Source organism: Lissotriton vulgaris, chromosome 2_1 (assembly GCF_964263255.1).
Source record: "Lissotriton vulgaris chromosome 2_1, aLisVul1.2, whole genome shotgun sequence".
Classification (NCBI taxonomy): domain Eukaryota; kingdom Metazoa; phylum Chordata; class Amphibia; order Caudata; family Salamandridae; genus Lissotriton; species Lissotriton vulgaris.
The window spans coordinates 1,352,808,374-1,352,831,649 of NC_141687.1; positions in this window are offsets into that span (position 1 = coordinate 1,352,808,374).

The following is a 23,276-nucleotide window of genomic DNA, read 5'->3' on the forward strand; positions in this document are numbered from 1 at the left end:
GCAATTGCAGAAAAGGTCAAATTAGTTTTTTGGGCAAAAGAAGCGGGGGAAGACTGGAGTAAAGGACAATCTTTTGAGGAAAAGTACCAGTCTTAGTAATTTGGTGAATCACTTCCTAGCAGTTTTGGACAATATAGTAAGAGACATAATCCTAAGTTAATTTATTTAGCACAGAACTGTACTCCACAAGCAACAGCCATAGCGCTAAGACTTTCCAAACTTACTTGCTCTACACAATTGTGCAGCACCTATTCAGTAGTCTCCAAGTAGGTGAAAATATATATATATATATATATATCAACTTACCACCTAATCTACGCTGCAGGAATTTCATCTTCATCTTCGCACAGAGAAAGACTGAGCAGAGAGGAATAGTGGTAGTCTTAACAATGACAGAAGATTACTACACCTACATCTATTGACATTGCAAGAGTACAGTGTGCAAAAGCGTGACTCAGGTACAAGGGAGTTAAGTTTAACTGGGAAGTATAGATATTAGAATATGTGGAAAGGCAATTCAGAGTAATAGTCTGTTGTACTTACAGGTGTTTTGAGAGAGAGTCAGACAATCGATTTCAAGATACCAACATTTCCTACAAGATAGAAGCAAGCACACAGCATTAACAGGTATAGGGAAGAGGATAGGATCCCACAGAGTATAAAGGTTTAAGCCAGAGAGTAGAAAAGTTGTGGTGTAATGTTGTGCTTACATTTGCAGGTGTGAGGAGACCGGACTAGACATTCTTCCCAGAAGACACCGCTGTGGCAGTCTCTCTTTCTTGCACTGTAAAGGGGGGGCAGGATGCACACCTTTTATACCAATTTCTCAAACTTATCTCTTTAATCCAAATGGTGCGTGCCGATTGAGTCTTGTGCCATGCCCTGATGACACTAAAGTTATAGACTTCACTGTAGTGGGGCTTCATCTCGCCCCAAACAATCGCACAGCTAAGTGTGCCAATTGCATAGTTTTTTACTTGTTTATTCAATGTTAATCCAATTTATTCCATAGTATTCCAAGCTTCTCAAACTTATTCTCCAGCTTTAATTACGAGTCCACACGCTGAGTGTAAATGCATTTACACTCAGCGTGTGGACTCGTAATTAAAGCTGGAGAATAAGTTTGAGAAGCTTGGAATACTATGGAATAAATTGGATTAACATTGAATAAACAAGTAAAAAACTATGCAATTGGCACACTTAGCTGTGCGATTGTTTGGGGCGAGATGAAGCCCCACTACAGTGAAGTCTCTCTTTCTTCCCATTCCCCTTTCCCCCAGTCCACTGCGCACAGATAATATTTGTGTGCATTTGTCCTTGGGAGTTGGGAAAATATTGTCTCGGATCGCCTTGGTCCCTTCTGCTCCTGTGGAGGCTCAAGTTCAGGTACTAAGTTTGACAGTGGCCAGGCAAGATGGCCGGGTGGACCTGATTCACCTCAACTCCAGAGCCACGTCGCTGTCCAATCATTAAAATCCACATCAGAGGTCGCTAAAAAACCTTTCTGCTGAATACTATGTGCTTGTGACACCGGGGATGCCGCAATTCAAACCCCCTGGATGCCGAAACAGAAGGTTTTACTCCTGAGGTAGCCGTGAGAGACCTGAGCAGGAGCCTCACAAAAAGACGGTGATGCCGGACAGACCCGCGTTCCAGCAATGCTGACAACATGGACCAATGGAGAACACTGAGAGGACCTGACCCTCCCAACCTTTGAAGAGATAGTGAATGATCTCTTGGGGTCGCAGAGTGGCATCGATCAGAAGCACCCGGTACCACCGGCCAACGGGATCGCAGAGTTGCCGGAGCGGACCAGCCCCTACATGGCGGTGAGAGGTGTGGTGGCTCTGATCCAGGCATATGGCAAGGGTGGTGTGGGAGTGGCGCCCCCCGCGGGCACCGATATATTCTGTCAGACATGTGGATAACCCTGGCATGCCTGGCCTGGTTTGCCTGACTTTAAAATGACGTCCAGCCTCGTAGCACTTGTGGGACTCTCTAAGTAGATCTCCCAGGCATCAGCTGTACAGCAGCACACCACCATAGGAGTGGAGAACGCCCTATAATATGTAATCTCTGGAGTGGTAACGTCTGGTAGCACACTAGGGAGGCCCCAGGAAAGGCACAGTGTACCTCCGTTGAGAAGAGATCACACCACGAGGAGCTTAGCACGCCAGGGGAAAGAGGGTGCACCTGTAGAACCAACTGCCACTGGAATTGAAGGACGCTGCTCGGTGGGCTCCTGTGCTGTCCGCACAAGGCCACATGTGCATAAAGAGATGGGGGCACCCAGCTCGCATCTATGCAGCCAAAGAAGGTGACAAACAAGGTCTCCCATTTCTTTGCTCCTTCTGAGAAGAGACAACCCCAGAACAAGGAGAAACCGCCACCGCCATGGCACTCACAAAAGAAGACTTAATGGCCTCCCTGAGGGTGTTCAAGGTGTAACTCCACTCCGAGATAAATCTGGATATCAAGGCATCCATTAACCAACTCAAAGCCAACTTGAACGAGTACATGTCCACCCTCCAACATGATGTAGACTTGGTGGGCACCAGAGTTATGGAGGTGGAAGCACAGGCACAAGATCTGGACAAGCGGGCCACGGTTGCACAAGATACGACACAGGACCTCCAAAATCAACTCCATCTGACCCTGTTGAAGACAGAAGATTTAGAAATAGATCTTGAAGAGACGACATCAGAATTAAAGCTCTAGAGGAAGGGGCAGAGGGACCAGACTTAGAGGTCTTCCTTGAAGGCCTTTTTGCTGGGCCCGCGCCAGCTAATGATCATGATCGAAAGAGCGCACCGCATTGGTAACCAAGCAGCCCGGCATCGTCGACCCACTCGCAACATCCTCGCCAATCTCCACTCCTTTAAGGAGAAGGAAGCAATATTGCAGGCGGCCAGGCTTAAAGGCTTCCGGTGCATCTCATATCAAGACTTAGCACTCGCCACTCTGACACGAAGGCAGCAATTTAGGCCCATCATTACGAAACTCAGAACAGACAAATTCAAATACAGGTGGACATATCCATTCGGCTTGAGCTTTGAATATAACACTACAATGCGTCATATTACAGATCTTGAAGATGGTCTGCGAATACTGGGACTCCTCTCTATGGATACAGAGAGCACTCAGGACACGTCGAGGGGGAAGGACTGCAACAGCAATAAGGGAACCCAATGGAGCACGATTTCTAAGGGTGGTCACCCTAGATTGTAAAATAAAAGGGATTATGAGCATTGAGGCAGTAAAAGACTCACAAGGAAGTTCGCCTGAGATGGGGGTCAATCAAGGGCGGGGCTGGCAATGGAAGACATGAAGAACATTGTCCGATAAGACAAAGCCTGTCACAGAACATTAATGACCTATGATAGGTCACATCAAAAGCTGGTGATCATATCAAGCGAGAGGGATGGCCGTGGCTGCGGGCTCTGGCCGAGGCGCCTGCCAACAGGAACCAGCCCTTCATGAACTCCACAGCCGGATGCCCACAGGCCATCTGGCACAGGTTGTTGTTGGAAATGTTGTTTTTATTGTTGGGAGGATGGATACAAGGGTATTGATGGTGGTCATCAGGTGGCATCATCTGTGCAAACACACTGGCCGAAGGGGATCAAATGAAGGGGGTGAGACAATGCAAGTCCCTGGCAAGGGATCTGAGGGGTGAGACCTGGACACTTTTGTCAGAGGACAGTTATTTAGGGAGGGGAGTGATCACAGATCCAGGGTGATTACCCTTTTGTATCGCTTGTTCACCCTAAGTTGGCAGGGTATGCTCAGACGTGAGTCCCTTGCTCACTTGGCCCCTGGATTCAAGATAGCCTGGCTGATGAGGATTATGAATCCGAAACCAGTCCCAGCATGCTTGTTTCTGGTCCAGGGAAGACAGGGCTTGGCAGTTCGGGCTGGACTGTTCCCATGAGGCACAGGGTCAAACTGATTTGCATATGGCCATGCCTGAACTGGGGTGGCTGAGTGAGCTAAAGAATGGTGATGGATTAAACCCAGATCAGTTGACTGGGGGTGAGTGTTTGATTTGCTCAAATGCTCCGTCCATCATCCCATTTTGTATCGCTTTGTTCGCCCTAAGTTGGCAGGGTTTGCTCAGACGTGAGTCCCTTGCTCACTTGGCCGCTGGATTCAAGATAGCCTGGCTGATGAGGATTATGAATCCGAAACCGGTCCCAGGATGCTTTTTTCCGGTCCAGGGAAGACATGGCTTGGCAGTTCGGACTGGACTGTTCCCATGAGGCACATGGTCAGACTGATTTGCATATGGCCATGTCTGAACTGGGGTGGCTGAGTGAGCTAAAGAATGGTGATGGATTAAACCCAGATCAGTTGACTCGGGGTGAGTGTTTGATTTGCTCAAATGCTCCGTCCATCATCCCCTTTTGTATCGCTTTGTTCGCCCTAAGTTGGCAGGGTCTGCTCAGACGTGAGTGCCTTGCTCACTTGGCCGCTGGATTCAAGATAGCCTGGCTGACGAGGATTATGAATCCGAAACCGGTCCCAGGATGCTTGTTTCCGGTCCAGGGAAGACATGGCTTGGCAGTTCGGGCTGGACTGTTCTCATGAGGCACAGGGTCAGACTGATTTGCATATGGCCAAATCTGACAAACCACCATTTCAAAATAGTCGCACTCCCAACGATGCATCTAAAACGCTCTAAGGAGTTTTGGCTATGTCACAAACACTACTATCTTATATACAGATCCTCAGCTAGCACCAAACAGAGGGGGTGGTACTACTTTTTAATAACTCTACTTAGTTCAAACCAGAGGCCATAAAGTCAGATATAGAAGACCTAATGGTCATGGTGAAGGGGAAACGTTTATCTGGGCATATGCACCCAACATGGGCCAACCTGCATTTCTCTCTATGTTACTAGACCAGGTGAGCGAGTTTGTGGAAGGCCTGATGATCCTGATGGGGGATTTTAATCTTACTTGGCAGGCAGATATAGAAAGCACACACTCACGTAGAAACACTACAGGCAACTTCCCCAAGGGAATTAAACGGGTGTTGCATACTCTAGGGCCAAGAGATGCATGGTGACTCCTTTACCCCTCGACCAAAAACATCTATACATTTTTCTCCCACATACACCAAACATATTCACAACTCCATTATGTTTTTATTAGCCAAAGTCTATTGGGCTCACTCCAGTTGGCGAAGATTATTCCACTTACGATCTCCGACTACTGCCCGTCTCGTTCTGTTTGAATTGGGGCAATGCAACACCCAAGATACCAAGGTGGTACTTCTAGTTATCACTTACAAGGGACAGATTGCTAAGAGATAAACTGAGGAGGGCCATTACAGAACTTTGTAAGTTAAATTTACCACACAATACCTCACACCTTAACAACTGGTATGCATTTAAAGCAGTTTTGAGGCATAAGTGTTTTGAGCTCAATGCTACACTGAATAAACAGAGGGCCAAATAGAGGGTGGATTTAAAGATGAAACTGGAACTTACTGAAAGGAGCATAAAAAGCTGCCCACCAGAATTCTGCAATGTAAACTAGCTGCTCTTAGGGGGAAAATCAAGGCAATTTATACTAACAGGGCAGAATACACCCTGCTGCGTCTCCGTCAACTCTCTTACACACAGGGGAACAAAGTGGGAACTCACTTACCCATGCAGCTTAGGCAAAAAAGAAAAAGGGAATGCATTAGAGGCATACAAAATGGAGAAGGCAATATAGTAAATTCAGATACGGAGAAAGTGAATGTATTTAGTACATTCTACAAAGGGCTATACACATGTGAACCACGCGATGCAGATACACAACTTCGATATCTGAAAGCACCTATCACCGAGGAAGAGGTGGGGACAGCAATCAAATTACTTAATCCCAATAAAGCCCCCGGACGGGAAGGCCTGACGGCTCATTTTTATAGAACGTTTGTGCCAGATATCATTCCACAGCTCACCCAGCTCTTTAACATTATGGAAGAGGGAATCGGGCTGACCCCTTCCATGGTGGAGGCAGTGATAACAGTGATCCCCAAACCAGGGAAAGAAACACATCTATGTGCCTCATATAGACCAATTGCACTCCTAAACCTGGATGCTAAAATATATTATGCTATCTTGGTGGCAAGGCTAGAAGACCTGTTTCTAGATCTAATCCACCCTGGTCAATAAGGCTTCATAAAGGGCAGGCAAACCCACAATAATATTTGCAGGATGCTGCATCTAATTCAAAAAAATAACTTATAGCAAAGTCCTGGTGATTCTTGTGGGTCTAGATGCCGAAAAGGCTTTCGATAGGGTGGATTGGTCATCCCGTTTTGCCACACTTCAATACTTTGGATTTGGGGAAAAATTCATAAACATGATCAAAGGCCAACTAGTTAAAACCACGATTCAGGGTGCAGGTTAACGGGACTAGTTCCAACCCATTGCCCCTTAATAGAGGGATAAGGCAGGGGTGCCCACTGTCGCTCCTGCTATTTGCCCTAAGCATAAAGCCGCTGGTGTTGCGGATCCGGGAGACCCCAGAGATAAGGGGCATCACTTTTGGGGGAGAGGAACATAAAATCTCACTTTTCACGGATGACATACTGATGGTGGTCACTGGCCCGGACCTCTCGCTACCGGCTCTGCAGAGGGAGCTGAACACCTTTGATGAGGTGGCAGGGTTTAGAGTTAATCTAACCAAATCATCCATATTAAATCATACGGTACCAGATGTTGAGGCTAACCACCTCCGGTAGTGCACCCCCTTTCAGTAGGCCAAACGCTCACTCCAATACTTGGACATACAGCTAACGCCACATTTGGAACATCTGTACAAGGCCAACTACCTGCCTCTCCTTCTCCAGCTCCAGAAAGACCTCAAATACTGGAAACACTTCTTTATCTCCTGGATGGGATGCATTAATGCAATTAAAATGACAGTGTTGCCCACATTTCTATACTGATTCCATGCACTACAAATTGATCTAGATACAGAACTTCTCCCCAGGATATGATCCCTGATCATCCACTATATTTGGCAGAATGGCAGGGCCCGTCTCCCCTTCCATACCCTGAGATGTGCAAGGGGGAGGGAGGAGTGGGTCAACCTGATTTTGGTCTATATTACAGAGCGGCCCAATTGAGGATTGTGACGGAATGGTCCAAGAGGGAATCAGATAAGCACTGGTTCAATATGGATAGTGCGCTAGAGGGAAGGACAATATAGGATCTCATGTGGAAACCTAAGAAAGACAGACCCACTCACATAAGCACTCCCACCCGCACCACTCTGAAGGTCTGGGATGAGGTGTCTAGGAGAGAGGGGTGGAACTAATTTCCATCACCTTATACGCCGTTCCACTTTAATCTGGAATTCCCTTACGAGGGCCCATTCAACTCATGGAGAGAGAGCAAGTGTCTCATGCTTGCAGACCTCTTTCATAACCATGATATTCTCACCTTTGACAGCTGCCAAAGGGAGTTCTGTTTAGCCTCATGCAAACACTTTCATTATCTCCAACTTAAACAATGGGCCCGCACCCCTCAGGTTAGAGATGCAGCAACGCGAGAGGGAACAATGATAGAAAAATGTGTGCAACGGGTGGGCTCCATGAGGATGGTAATTTCCTACCTGTACAGCTTGCTGCTCTCTTCCTTACACTCGCCAAAACCCAGATACATGACTTTATGGGAGGCCATGGCGCAGAGGGAAATATCTGACAAGGAATGGAGGTGGGTGTTTACCGACATTTCCGAGTTTAATCACTCCCTCGATTTGCGGGAAGCCTGCGTTAAATCTCTAGTGGACTGGTAGAGGTATCCTACCGAACTTAAAAAGATATTTCCAGATACCTCTGTTATGTGTTGGTTGGGATGCAGTCTTCTCTGGGAATTTTGACACATTTGGTTGGACTGTCCCACAATCAAAACTTTTTGGGAGGAAATTCTGGCACACATCGAAGACATGCTGGAATACCCCATTCCAACCTCCATAGCGGGACTCCTCTTTGGCATTAGCGCCCAGAACTAGAACATCAAACTAAGGCGGACAAAAGCGTTATGTGGTCCTGTCTAGGTGCTGCGAAAACTGCAATTGGTGCAGCGTGGAAAAAGAAAGCGGTACTCAACATCACTAAAAGTGGGCAGCACTGGCTGCATCATGTTTGGCGCTACAAATGGGAAGCCTTTCAACCCCTGGCTGCAATCTAGTTACCTCTTGCTGTACTATCGCCACATCAGTGTTCTCCTCTATAAAAGGCCCTTCCTTTGCCTTGAGAGTGGTTTCATCATCAGATAAGTCCTCTCTGACAGAAAATTCACTGCCAGAAGAAGATTCGAAAAGCATACCGACATTCTGCGGAGCGGTCATCCTGCGGCTAGCCCTAATCCTTACTAAGAAAAGTAACAAATAAGTCAACAATACCCAACAGTGTATAAAATAAGTAATAAACAAAGTGTGGCTTTATCAAACTGAAAGCAAAACTACTGGGATATAGTAAAATCTAGAAGGAAAAGTCAATCAATATAAAGCACACAAAGACCTATCTACTCTAAAATCAGAGACAGTAACACTGAGGATCAACTGCACTTACTCTGCACAGACACTTCAAGCACTAAATAAGTCTCACTGGAAAGAAAGAAAAAAAAACAACACTACCCACAAAGCAGTAAAGAACATGCACAAATCAATATGTTATTTTGATAGCCAATCATAAAAAAGCTAACTATACATATTCTACAAACAGGCAAAGGATGCACAATGAATGAAAAGATTATAAAATGAGTTGCTAACCAACCACAACTCCACAAACTGCAGATCTGCCAAAGCTGCCCCCGCAAAAAGGATTCACCAACAATGCAAAGGAAACGATTGGCTCTGCAAAAAAATGAATTAAAGAAAAAAAACATGAATAATAATGATAACAAAATATCAACAGACACATAGGGCCGGATGTAGGACCTGTGTTTGCATGCGCAAACGTGTTTGCAACCTGTTTGCGCATGTAAAATCGTACAGGGCCATGTACAAAGCCTATTTAGCGAGTTGCAATTTATTTGCGACTCGCTAAATAGGTTTTGCGACTCACTATTAGGAAGGGGTGTTCCCTTCCTATTAGCGACTCACAAACCATGTAAGAATGTTTTGTGACCGAAATTGCGGTCGCAAAACACTTGCAATTTACCGCCCTCTTCAAGAGGGTTGTAATATAGTCGCTAATGGGAAAGGGTCCCTGGGGGACACCTTCCCCTTTGTGAATGCATGCACAAATATTTTTTAAGGGCAGGCAGTGTTCCCAGCGACCACTGCCTGCCCTTAAAAAATGAAACTGAAAAGTTTTATTTTCATTTTTTAAATGCATCTTGTTTTCCTTTAAGGTAAACAGGCTGCATTTAAAAAGAAGAAAAAAATCCTTTATTTCAAAAGCAGTCCCAAACATGGAGGTCTGCTGACCTCAGCAGGCCACCATCATTGGGAGTGCCAGCTAAGTATGGGCGGAAAATCCGTTCCGCTCGCGGATTTTGCGGATTTTTGGTAAATTCGCAATCCGCGAGATTCGCGAATTTCCCGCAAAATCCGCAAATCCGCGAGCAGCGGATTTTATGGCTTGCTCGCACTGTTCGCGTGAGTTCGCGGCTTCCCAGTTCAACTTCGCGCCCCGCGAATAAGCGCTAAATTGCAGAAATACGATCTTAGCAAAACTGAAACTACTTACCAGGTTCAAAAGTTCAAGCTCATCATTAGTAGCCATTTCCTGTAGTGCTTCCTGAGGGGCCCCTCCAGAGTTCAGTTGCCTACTTGCAACTATTATGTGACCCTGCTCTGACCCTCAGAATAGTTACACAAAGGTCCTGAATTACAGCTAAGGCAGACAAGCAGGAGCCAGGCTGGAGGTTCAAATCCAGTGACATATTAATCAGCCCCTAATTCATTATTGTCAGTTGGGGCAGGGCAGGTGTTGTAACTAATTTTGCAACAATGAAAGCACTTAGCAAGTGCAAAAGATCACTAATCAGGAAGCACTAAGGAAGCAGGTGCCAGCTAAAAAAATATTCTGTGACACATTAATCAGCCCCAAATTAATTCAGGTCACTTGAGGCAGGGAAGGTGTGCTTTGCTTTGCCACAATAATGTACACTGGACAACCAGAGGGTGCTGTGATGAAACAGAGGGTGGCATGGGTGGGCCAGAGGGTGGCATGAGTAGTCAGAGAGTGGCAGTGGTGACAGAGAGTGGCAGTGATGAAGAAGAGTGTCCCAAACAGGCTGGACACGTAGAAACAACAAGTTCGCAAAACTTGCGACCCGACAGGTAAGTTCGCGTTTGCGAAATTGTACAAAACCCTCGCGAACTGGCAGAAACCCGCGCAAACACAAAAAAAAATCCGCAAATTCGCGAGAATTCGCGGATTTTGCGGATTGCGAGTTCGCAAATCCGCAAAATTCGCGAACGCGAGATTCGCAAAATTCGCCCATGCTTAGTGCCAGCCATTCCAATGGGGTCTCAAATTGCGAGAGCCTCATTAATATGCAAGAGGCATGCAATTTGCGACCCCATTATGAATCTCAAACAGTGTCTCAGACACTGCTGTGCCACCCAATCACCGAGTCGCAATTTGTGAGTCGCAAATGCAACACAATTTGTGGCTCACTAATTGGGCGGTCATACATCTGGCCCTCAAATTCCAGCAAAAAGAGGCGTGGGACCACCAGATGGAAGTAAACCTTAGCTCAGAAGCAGATCTCCCACAGCATATATAAACTTATTCCCAGGTGTCAAGTGTTACCACCCACCCTGAGGCTCAGTTCACTCACAAATATCTTGAGGGGAAAAATCATACCCCACAGGGCAGATCGGCCTTAAACTGCTTAATCTGCCCCGGGGGGGGGGGGGACAAGGGTGCACCATATAAATAAATATGGGGCCCCAAGGGGAGAAAGCCTTTCCCAAAGGGGTCAATTCCCTTGAAAACATTATTCCCTGGTTTCTATTGGGCTTCTGCCCCACCAAGGGCGGATTGGCATAACAATGGCCAATCTACCCTCTGGGGGGAGGGCAGAATATTAGAAAAATTGCCCCAAGGAGAGTGACCCCACCTCAAAGGGTCACTCCCCGAACAATAAAACAATCCCTGGTTCCTGCACGCCATGGAATTTCAAGGTCATGCCAGGAAGGAAACTTGTAGTGCAGTCCCATTTGAGTGCCTTTATTATTGGCACCGCTGCCTTTAAAAGAGGCACCGGCAAACTGCCTGCCTGCCAGACAACTAAAAAGTGGTAATCAGGCTGGCCGGCGGCGCAACCTTTGGAGGAACTGTGGTGTGTAGGGTTGGACTGCCACTCCACCGCTCCACCAAAAAGTCATAAGAGGCCCCTTAGTTTGTTTGGTACACATCAATGAGCAGCAGGTGAGATGAGGCAGAGCACTCTATCCTGTGGTTCATTTATCTCATTAATCAGGTTCCCTGCTTATTTCAGTGGCCCTCTTACGGTATGTGGTCATTAGTAAAAGCAGTGACCGATAGAAGTGTCCACCATTCCTGTTGGATACATAGCACAAAGTAGAAGCATCCTGACAATTAGTTGGTAAAGAGGATGTTTTTAGAATTACTACAGCGTAATTCAATAGGAAACAAATTCCAATTTGTTGCAGGCAGTACATTGAAAAAAATATGTTTAAGTGTGCCTTTTCCTAGTGTTCACATGGACTAGATAGATGTAGATTTCAGATTGTTGTTAATACATAGTGATTGAATATTTATTTTAGAAAATTGATATCTTTGACAGAGAATCCCTTGTGCAAAACACACAATGTTTTAGAAACAACTTGTGATGAGAACAGAGGTGGGAGATAAATTCATATTGTCTCAGAGAGAGCAGCAATCTGGGCATCACAGCTTGAACCTACAGCATTTGATGTGCAGTGCACAGGGGTATCAAACATACACCACACTGACATTGCCAAAATGGAATAAAATCTTTGTAATTGTACCTGCAATTGATTCAGAAAAGAAACATTTACCTAAAGGTAATTCTGAAAATAATTTAAAGATTATTTTGGGCAAGCTCATACACTTAGGCTTTGATTAATAGTGCCCTGGTTAGTTTCTGTTATGTATGATTATACCTGCTACTGCACATATCTGGATTTACGACGTTTGTGGCAAACAAATCATTATACAATTTTCCGAGGTAAATTTTGGGTGGTCAAACTTGTTGCTATTTTGATCCTTCAGGAGGAGTCAGTGAATATTGATATAGGAAGATTTGGGTGTGAAAAATCACAAAATCAGCAGATTATGCCTTATTTTGTTGCCAATTCCCAAAATCCGATTAGGGGATAATTATTGCACCAAATAAATTCTGAACACTTTGATTTCAGATTGTATGGGGTGTGATAATTATGGTATCTGGCTCAGGGTGAGGCTTCACTGTTTCATGCACAAGGATAAACTGTGAAACTTTCTTATAATCTACCGCCTCTTATCCCTACCCTAGCCCTAATCTTAATATCTAGTCACTCACACTCATTAAACCTGCCATTACTCAGTTTGCTGAGTAATTGCATTTAATAATTCCTGTTTAAAACACTGCTCATTGAGGAGACCTATCTCTCTGCTTATGGATGTTAGGAGCTGGGAAGGGAGGTCTTGCAGGAGCACAAGCCATTGACTCAGGAGCTCTGCCTCAATTGTGTCTGCACTGAGGGAACAATGTATGTGAGGCAACAGCAGCACATATTTACAGAAGGAATATGGGGGATATGTACTAGGAAGTGGCGGAGCATGTAAGTAAGTAAGTAAGTTTGCTTGATTAATTAAAATCTTAGCAGTACACACATCAGTAAAAAATGTATAAAAGGATACATATATGTGACATCATTTCATATTGTCTTAAAAAAAAAAACAACGTGATGGATATGCATTAAAATCGACCAATTTTCTGGTTAAAATGACATACAGTTTGTTTGTGATGAAGGTATAAAATCTAAGGAAGAAGTAAGGGTGAGTCCCCGTCTGGGGGTGACGCCAGTGTCCGTAGTTCTAATAGTCTATTGTGTGGTTGTGGACGACTGCCTCAGGGTCGGAACGAAGTGGAAGTCAAAGAGAATTGCCCGATAAAAGAGCTTGGGTGAGCGCAACTGTGCTCAGGCTGCGGCGAGAAGCTTTATTTGGGCAGTTTTCATGTAGCGGACGAAGCTGCAGGTTAGTTTAATGTTGGCCCCGCTGAAGCACGCCTTCACTGCCTGTCTGCACGTCCGGATATGCATTTCATTTAGATGCGGTGCATGTAGTTAGCCTCTTTGACTTAATGACACGCTCCGCGGCTTCTGAAATGCAAGGCTGCACCATATTTACAAGAATGTGGTGCAGCCATGCGTTTCCCCCGGCGATGGCGCTAAGTTTAACAACTTTGCCCCAACGCAGGCACCCTAGCACCCAATTGAAAGGGTGTCTGTGTGCAGGGGAGGATTGGTTATGTGTAGGAAGGTGTCCCTTCCTGCACATAAACAATCCTAAAATGCCATTTGTAACCTTCAAGTGTGCTGCTAGCAGCACATATGAAAGTTACAAAATTGCATTTTTTTCAAAGGTTGTTTATGTTCAGGAAGGGGGAAGGATTTTCCTGGTCATAATTTTGGCGCTGTCTCCAATGTATGCCATCCTTTTACATAGGAGGCAGCATCAAACACAATGGTTGGTGATGTGGAATGCCCACCACAATACCCATTGCATGCCCCTTTCACGCTAACCATAGCGTGAAAGGGTACCTTATGTACGAGGCAGCGTTAAGCCTAGTACATGAGGTGCAGCCCCTATCGCCACCACAACGTCCATAAAATTGACATTGTGGGGGCGATAGGGGCTTGCACATATGCCCCTATGTGTTGTGGGTGCTGCTGGTCATCTCATGGGACCTGAGCAAGCTGCCTCAGTGAGCTCGGCTAAAAAGTACGCCATCTTTGGCTCCCATTTCATAGGAACAGTGAATGGTCAAGGGCACAAGTTGAAGGAAGCAAAATGGGGGAATGGGTATTATGATGGAGTTAAAGGGGCGGTGGAAGAGCGGGTGTCCTTGAAAAAGAACATGAGGGCATTAGGAGATGAGGGCATTAAGAGAAGTGTTGCTATGATGTTGAACTCAGGGATGGAAATGAAGGGGGCACAGTGGATCACAATGTGCACAAGGGCTTCCTAAAAATCAACGGGGAATGTGGAGGTGTATTAATTGGATGTTGAAAGTGGCTAAGGAAAACGGCCAACTGGGAGGATATAACAGGAAAAAGATCAACAAACCCCCAAAGCAGCTGATGGGGACAGGCAAATAATGAGGAGGGCAGATTTTTTTTAATGGCCTCAGGAGGTTGCTTCCTCAACCTCCCGTAGCCCATTTGAATTTTCATTGCAATGCCGATCAAGCGCATGGCGAGCTGACGTCACTGCTATGAAAATGAAACTAAAACTTAGTTTCAGTTACACTGTTTTGGTGCTCATGGGGATATCTCAGCTTCCCGATCACCAAAACACTTGGGAAAGGTATCATTGGAAAGGGGAGAATCTCCCGTTTCCAATGGTATCCCTCCCTAGGGGATCCCTGCTTGGGTATCGCCCCAGACTCACAAGCCACCAGGGAGGGGGGAGCAGCCCCTTGGGCAAGGGCTGTTGCTTCCCCCATATAATTTGGGTCCATACAGTCTTTCAGCCCCCCGGCGGCAGATGAAGGCAGTAGCTCCCAATCTGTCCCTGCTGGGGGGGCAGAAAGCACCCTAGAAGACACACATTTTTTTATAGCAAGAGGTGGGGGCTCCCCAGAATGTGCATGCAAATGCCCCCACCCTACCCCCCCAAAAAGGCTACAGTCTTTCTGCCCACCCTGGGATACATATGGGGCAGTAGCCCCCAATCTGCCCCTGCCTGGGGGAAGGAAGCACCCTAGGAGCCAGGCATTTTTTTTATAGCAAGGGGGGGAGCTTCCCAGAATGGGCATGCAAATGCCCACACCCTACCCCCTAAAGAAGAAAAAAAGACGTTCTGCCCCCCAGGAGGCAGATAGGTGCAATAGCCCCTGATCTGTCCCCCCCAGATGGGGACAGAAAGCCCCCTAAGCACCATGGATTTTTATTTATATATACTTAGGGGTGGGGGCTGCCCAAAATGGGCATGCCAATGCCCCCACCTCCTAAAGAAATGCTGCAGTCTCTCTCCCCCCGGGAAACAGCTGGGGCATTAGCCCCTAATCTGCCCCCCAGGGGGTGGGGGGGCAAAAGGCCCACAAGGCACCAGGGACTATTTTCATCCAAAGTTCGGCTTGGGGGCTGTCCAGAATGTGCATGCCAATGCCCACCCCCCCCCCAAAACAATCCCATAGTATTTCTGACCCCTAGGAGGCAGATGGGGCAGTAGCCCCTGATATCCCCCCAGGGGCGGCTGAAAGCCTACTAGGCACCAGGGATTTTCTTTTGTCTAATACATAGGGATGGGGGCTCCACAGAATGGGCATGCCAATGCCCTCATCCCCCTCATTTGTGTGGATTCACAAAATTACACCCACTCCTCATTCCCCAATGTCTTCTGATACAAATGGCACCTAACTTGTGTGGGGAGGCTTAATGCCTGCGACAGGAAATGGCCCAAAATGCAACGTGGACACACCATATTTTTACAATGAAAACTGACCCTTTTTTTGCAAAGTGCCTAGTTGTAGATTATGAACCCTAGCTCTGCCGGCACCTGGGAAACCTAAAAAACCTATACATTTTTAAAGATAGACACTCAGGAGAATCCAGGATGGGGTGACTTGTGTGGCTCTCACCAGGTTCTGTTATCCAGAATCCCTTACAAAACTCAAACTGTGTCCAAATAAACAGATTTTCTCCACATTTCTGTGATGGAAAGTTCTGGAATCTGCATTGGTCCACAAACTTTCACCCACCTTGCATTCTCCAAAGTCTCCAGATAAAAATGGTATCTCACTTGTGTGGGTGGGTCAAGTACCAGCGACAGGCAAGGGCCCAAAACCCATTGTGGAGACATAAAAATGACCTATCACAAAACGATCTGGTTTTGCAAGGGGGGGGGGGGTCACATGAGTTTTTGGTCCTGGGCTTGGTGGCCATCTAGGGAAACCTACCTAACCCATACGTTTCTGAAAACTAGAGACCCGGCGGAGTCCAGGGAGGTATAGTTTGTGTGGATCCTCCAACATTTTCCTACTCAGAATCCCCTGCAAACTTCTAATTTAGCTGAAAAAATCAAATGTTTCTCAAATTTTTGTGTGGGAAAGTTGTAGGATCACCGGGCTGACATAAATTTCCTACTGCCCAGTGTTCCCCTAGGTCACCCAATAAAAATGGTATCTCACTTGTGTGGGTGGGTCAAGTACTTGCGACAGGCAAGGGCCCTAAATGTATCGCGGAGACTTCAAAATTATCTGGGTTTTTGGTGTCTAGTTTTCAAAAATGTATAGGTTTACTAGGTTTCCCCAGGTGCCGGTAGAGCCAGGGTTTAAAATCTACAGCTAGGCACTTTGCAAAAAAAACGGTCAGTTTTCACTGTAAAAATGTGTTATGTCTATAAGAAATATTCGAAGGTTCTACACAGTCGACCCCTTGCTGAATTCAGAATTATGTCTATGTTTTAGAAATGTATAGCTTCTCAGAATCTATCATTGCTTTCATACCCATTTTTACCACTAACTGGAAGGTGGTTGAAAGCACAAAAAATAGCAAAAATGGGCTATGTCCCAGTAAAATGTCAAAACTGTGTAAAACTTTTTGGTTTTCTGAAAAAAGTCTGTCAGTCCCTGAAAGCTGGGAAGATGGTCATTTCAGCAACACAAACCCTTTGTTGATACCATTTGTAGGGGAAAAACCAGACGCTTTCATCTGCAGCACTTCTTTCTTGTTTTAAAAATAATAGCTGTATTTTGGTTAATTTCTGGGTTCCCTCTGGGGAATCAACAAACCCTGTATACCTTTAAATACCCCATGAAGTTGGAAGGAAAGAACGCAAATTTGGTGTGAATACCTCATGTGGCCAACAAGCCAAAAGATGGTTTAGCACAGGGGAGGGAAATTCCTAGCAGCGAAGGGGATAAAATACCATGCATGGAGCCAAGAAAAGACAAGTTGGTAAACTTGTAAATACTGCTGGACCTCTAGTTTTGATGTATGATTGAGGAAGGACTGCGAGTCAAGCTAAAACAAATAGCAACAGGCCCATGGAGATAGTACAAGCTTGAGCACCCTGAACGCAACAAAACTTGCAGAATTCGTTCGGAGACGAAGAATGTACAATTCCAGAGTCAGATGGTGATGTGGATTGGTTTATTGAGAGGAGAGTGTTCAGTTTTGAGGTTGAAGGAAGAGAGGAGGGGAAAGGCATGGAGGTAGATGCAGGGAAGAAGCGGGAGCAAAACGGCGGGTGCCATCCTGGAGACGCCTAGCAGTACAGAGTTGTGAGGGAGACGAGTCAGTGGCACTGAGTCTGTGGTGATGACAGGAATCCGTAAGGGGTCAAGCAGACAGCTTCAGGGCAGGGATTTTAGAAGAACGGCAAAAACAGAAATAGTGTGGACAGTGGAGGTGAGAGAAAGATGAAGAGAGAGGGGATGGGGTGGCTTTCAGAGAGACACAGCGTAGAAAGTTGGGGCGAGATGAAGCTAGCGGACCTGTTTGTGAGGTATCACAGAGCGTGAGATAAATACTTGTAACAAAGGGAAAAGAGGAAGGGGGCTGCGGATGAAGAAAAAAAAAGGACCGTAGAAGCCTGGGCATAAAGTTGTCGGAGTGGTGGCTGGATTTCTTGCAGAAGGGATGATAAGGAATTTTACAGACTGGCCAGTGTGCAGTACAGGTTCAGAAGGATCTGTGTGTGGTAGTGGATATCTTGGGGGGACATCAGTAGGCAAATGGTGACTAAATACAATAAACTTCCAATACATGGATATAACTGAATATCTGGTCGCTCACAAGACAAAAGATCAGACCATGCATGATTATGGGTGCTGCTATAATATTGCACAGGGAGAAGCAGTACTAAGGGGCATATTCACAAGGGACTGGCGAAGCGTGGCATCAAGCTAACATTGCTAGTGCCACCATTCTGAAAATGCAGGCATGCGCTGTATTCACAAGAATGTGGTACACCCCTGCGTCTCCCCTAGCACTAGTGCTAAATCTAGCTGCCTATCGGCAATGCAGGCACCCTTGCACCACTGTGCAAGGGTTTCTGCGTTGGGAGGGAATGATTGTTTATGTGCAGGAAGGTGTCCCTTCCTGCACATAAACAATCCGGAATGGTGAATTGTAACTTCTATGTGTGCTGCATTGTGCAACACACAAAAAAGTTGCAAATCACAATTTTTTTAATGATCGTTTATGTGCAGGAAGGGGCACCTTCCTGCACATGAACAATCATTCATGACGATTTGCTCTTTCTATGTGTGCTGCACAATGTACCACACATCAATACAGCATGAACCAGGATAAATTAAGCATTGCTCCTCTTTTTGGCTTATTAAGTCCAGGTTTTATCTGTTCTTAATTTTGGCGATGCCTCCTATTTACAGCACCCTTGTAAACAGGGTGCAGCCTCAAAATCAATGGGTATTGTTGCAGAACGCCCATCGCAACACCCGTTGCACGCCCCTTTCACGCTAAGCATAGCGTGAAAAGGGGCCTTATTTACAGGGCGGCGTTATGCCACATTGTCAATAAGGCAAGGGTCTATCGCCACAGAAACATCATAAAAAATTGGCGATAGGGGCTTGTAATTATGCCCCTTAGTTGTCTAAAGATGAGGAACCCGAGCTGGCTAGGAACCCAAGGACTTGTGGATTCTGCTCTTTTCATGTATATAAATGTGTCCGTGTGAATGCTTTCTGGTGAAGGAGCATTGGTTAGATTCTAGAGTAAGTATAGATACGACTGTTCAAAACATGGTACAACACTTCCAGTGGTGCATTGCTGTATTCAGAGGTAAAGGGAACAAAGGAGGTGCAATGGGGTAAGGCTGCTACAAAACAGAGTGCCTTCAAAAAGTTACTTAAAAAGGCACATATCAATAAAGTTGTGGAATTGAAAGAGGAGCAAGGTCGTTAGAGCCAAATAGAGGGTGAGTTGTCTGGAGAGTGGGGCGAGATATAGTTTTTTCATGCATAAGTTTGATGAACTGGAACGTATTATTGTGCATGGGCAATTTGGCTAAGGATGCCTATTGTGAGTTTTGTCGCGCCCTTTAATAAAGCGTCCTGCATAAAACCTTAAATGTTTGTTCTTCAGTGCCTCAAGACTTAAACATAAACATTCGCCTTACTGATGTTAGTGGGACTCTCAAAAGGGACTTAACTGGAATACTTTCTACTGGCTAATCAGTAAGTGCTACCTCGTTGGGTAAATGTATAGTGCTTTTCCTGCACTACAGCTGCGTAGGGCCAGAAGAGTTGCCTCCAGTGACCATGTGTGTGTAACTTTACCATCGCACCGAAGGGCGCTGGGGTCCCTCGAGTGAGCTGTCCATCATAGTGTGTAAAGGGTGGGAAGACGGTGCACACCGCTAGTGTGTGGGAGGGGGCAAAAGGGGGGGGGGCTTATTTGCGAGTTCACAAGCCTCTTGTGTGTATAAAAGGTCAGGCACAGATCAGAGCAGCAGATGTGGAGAAAGAAACTACTGGTTACAGGAACTGCACGGGGATTGCACTCGTGAAAGTCAAGGATGCAAAGGCCACCATCAAGCATCATAGCTAATTTTCGACGATAGATATGGGGAGAAAGCACACCTGCTCAGCCACGACAAAACGCACATTTGTTTTGGGCTGATTAACTTTGCCATCCCACCGAAGGGCGCCGCGGTCCCTCGAGTGAGCTGTCCATCATAGTGGGTAAAGGGGCAGTAAAGACGGTGTACACACCGCTAGTGTGTGTGGAGGGGGGCAAACAGGGGGGCTTCTTTGCGAGTTCACATGCCTCTTGTGTGAATAAAAGGTCAGGCGCCGATCAGAGCAGCAGATGGGGAGAAAGAATCTCCTGGTCACAGGAACTGCACGGGGATTGATCCCGTGGAAGGCAAGGATGCAAAGGCCTCCATCAAGCATCATAGCTAATTTTCGACTGTAGATATGGGGAGAACGCACACCTGCCCAGCCTCGACAGAGCGCACGATTTTTTGGGGCTGATTAAGGAGTTACTGAATTTGACCTTCAACTCCGGCACCTGCTTTATCTATATCTGTAAGTGCTTCCTGTAGGCAAGGAGGCGCCGCTCTGGAAGCACTTACAGGTGCCCAAGTTGAAGTTAATTTCTTTGTAACCATTTTGTAAATGGTTACAAAGAAATTAGCTTCAACTTGGACACCTGCTGTAACCCTGTAAGTGCTTCCTGAGCAAAATTCATCCCGCTCACGGATTCCCGGATTTTGCTGTGATTTTGCGCGATTCGCGGATCGCGAAATCGCGGAAAATCCACAAATTCCCCGAGGAGAACACATTTTTCACCCATACCTATTTGCAACACACTTGAGACCTGAGTCCTGCAAGCCTGCTGGCACTCCTGGCCACTTGCCAACGAAGAGTACTGTCTTATGCTTGCACATATACACTAGTTATATTGAGGATTAAATGTATATGCTGAGTAATCATACACATTTTAGTCATGTGCATAAATGCTTCAATACAATCAAGGAACAAGTTGGGGGTGCTCTCCAGTATATGGTGTCCACCCACTATTTTCACAGGGTGGACACCATCTACCTTACCAGGAAGTTGTGCCCCAATAAAATATGGAGAATTCGTCCTAGGCTTTCAGCAGCGCCTGCACGTTGTCTGCTTTCGCTCTGAGCCACAACATGCAGGCCGGGAGGGGGCTTTCTTATTTTAAATTCCTTCTGGCCCTATAGGCCGAAGTTGAGGGGTCATCAGGCTTCTTTTTGTTTGAGTATCCTGTCTGGAAGCTATCTGTAGCCTCACACCAAGAAGCAATGGAGAAAATAAATTCACACAGCTTACCACTTCACAGGTACACAAGAGAGCAACTTTTGACTTTGTTCAGTCCCTGTATAGAAAACATATACATGCACTGTAAGAATGTCAGATGTGTTGGTCTGTCTCAGTAATTACTTAAATAACAAGTTAAAAATCACTATTTTGTTTTATTTCTTTTATGGTAATACTCTTCTCAATACAGGGTGTCAGAGCACTTTACTTCATAAGTAAACGTAATACATTGACAGTAAATAATAAGTGTGTAATCAATGTAAAGGATGTGTTACATAAAACAGTGAAGGCTGCAAGGTGTATGAGTCACATGTTCTTCATATCTCACTGTGCTATATTAGAAGGATTTCAATTTATGAACTGCTAGTTTCAAAAGGTTATTTGTGTTAAAGCAGTAATCCACTTACCTAGCTACATTAAAAAAAATCAGTCATCTGCATGTTACATGATGTGCTTTGCAGGAGACACATTAACCCTCTATGCTACTTTGATTCAAAACTGGGGCTAGACAAATTACAGATCTCTCCAGCAAATACGTTAATCACCAGAGTTATCTTACCACTATTATTATTCTCTGAGATTTATTGGGCACACAAACATCTCTGCAACAGGTGCTTTAACCCCATAAGATATTTGAAAATGCAGGCTTTGAAAACAATTATGCAGAACTGATTTACTCCTACATTTCTCCTGCAACCAATTCATTTGTAGCAGAGTTTAAAAAAACATAAACGTACACGTTGATGCCCTGATATTGTGTCCGGGTTGCATCACTTTTATGGCAAAATCTCACTTATTAAATCTCGTAATGCGCTTAAATGTAATCGTAATAGAACTGCTATACATATGTCTGTGGTGTAAGATCTGCTCTCACTTCTTGTAATGTCATGGGTTGTGATGCCACGTTAGATGCCACGCACCGTGATGCCACGCGCCTTGATGTCACTGACATACTGTTTAAGTTGATTAGTAACTTTCTCTTCTTTTTTTAGGTCTTTGTCTCTGAATACTATACATACAACACTGTTATCTAAACTGGAATATTTCAAGCAAAGGGATGGAGAGAGAATTGTGTGGAATTCCTTTCGAAACAAGCAATTCTTAGTTTGTCCAGTAGATGGCAGTAGATACACACTCAAGCTCCATGAACTCTCATTTAAACTAAACCTTTGCTGTTTTCTCAAGACTTCAAAGGTGCGAAAAGGAATTACCAGAAAACCATGGGCATTGCAGATTGTGTCAAGCCCTGCAGGGAGATGGATCCCTGAAACAAGGCCTTCAAACATGCAAGCAATTGTCCTGACGTTGGCGCAGAGGACTAATATTAACAGTGGAGCGACTTGAACTTGTCGCCTTGAGATGACTGACTTAATACATTTATAAGTCTGTTAGGTTACTCATGCGTACATGCTGGCTCTCGGTAGCACATCCAAAAACATTTCTTTTGGAAATATATCTTTTCTAAACCTGTGCTTTGCTCAGATTAAAGCTATTTGACACAGCTACGAAGACGCCGTCGGTAATATGTCAATAAACATTGCAGAAGCGCGTAGAGTGGTGCAAAAAGACATACGGGGGCTTATTTACAAGCCTCACGCGGCAGTCTTACGTCACTATTGCCATGTTAAAAATGACACAAACGTGCCGCAAGGGGCTTGTAAATCTGCCCCACAGTACATTGGTTTACAAAGTCCAGCTGCATGCACAGGGCAGGGGGCGAATAGTGAACGTCATAGTTCTTTCGGAACTGTTTTTTGTTTTAAGTTCAAAATGTAGGTACTGTTTTTTTTGTAATCTTCCAATCACTAATGCTCCTCATAAATCAAAAGGCTGCCGTATAATCATGCAACTCGAGGTCCTTTTTCTGGCGGAAACACCAGGGGGCATATTATCAAGAAAGCTCGATACATTATCGCCGCTTTTATCGGCAGGAAACTGCCGATAAAACGGCGATAATGGGCTTGATAATATGCTCTATGGAATTCCAATCGAAGCTCATGTTAGATATCTTCACATTTAACATGGGCTTCGATTGGAATTCCATAGAGCATATTATCAAGCCCTTCATCGCTGCTTTATTGGCAGTTTCCTGCCGATAAAAGCGGCGATAATGTATCGAGCTTTCTTGATAATATGACCCAGTTTCTGCAAAAAATGAGAATGTTGAAAACTTCATTTTGAGAGCCAGAATAAAGCGTAACAGCCAGGGCTACCGGCGTTGGTACTTGGGCAACAGTTCCGAGTGTCTGTGTCAGCTCATCATTCTGTGATTCTGGGCAAACCACGTAGGAGCTGATTTACAAGCCCC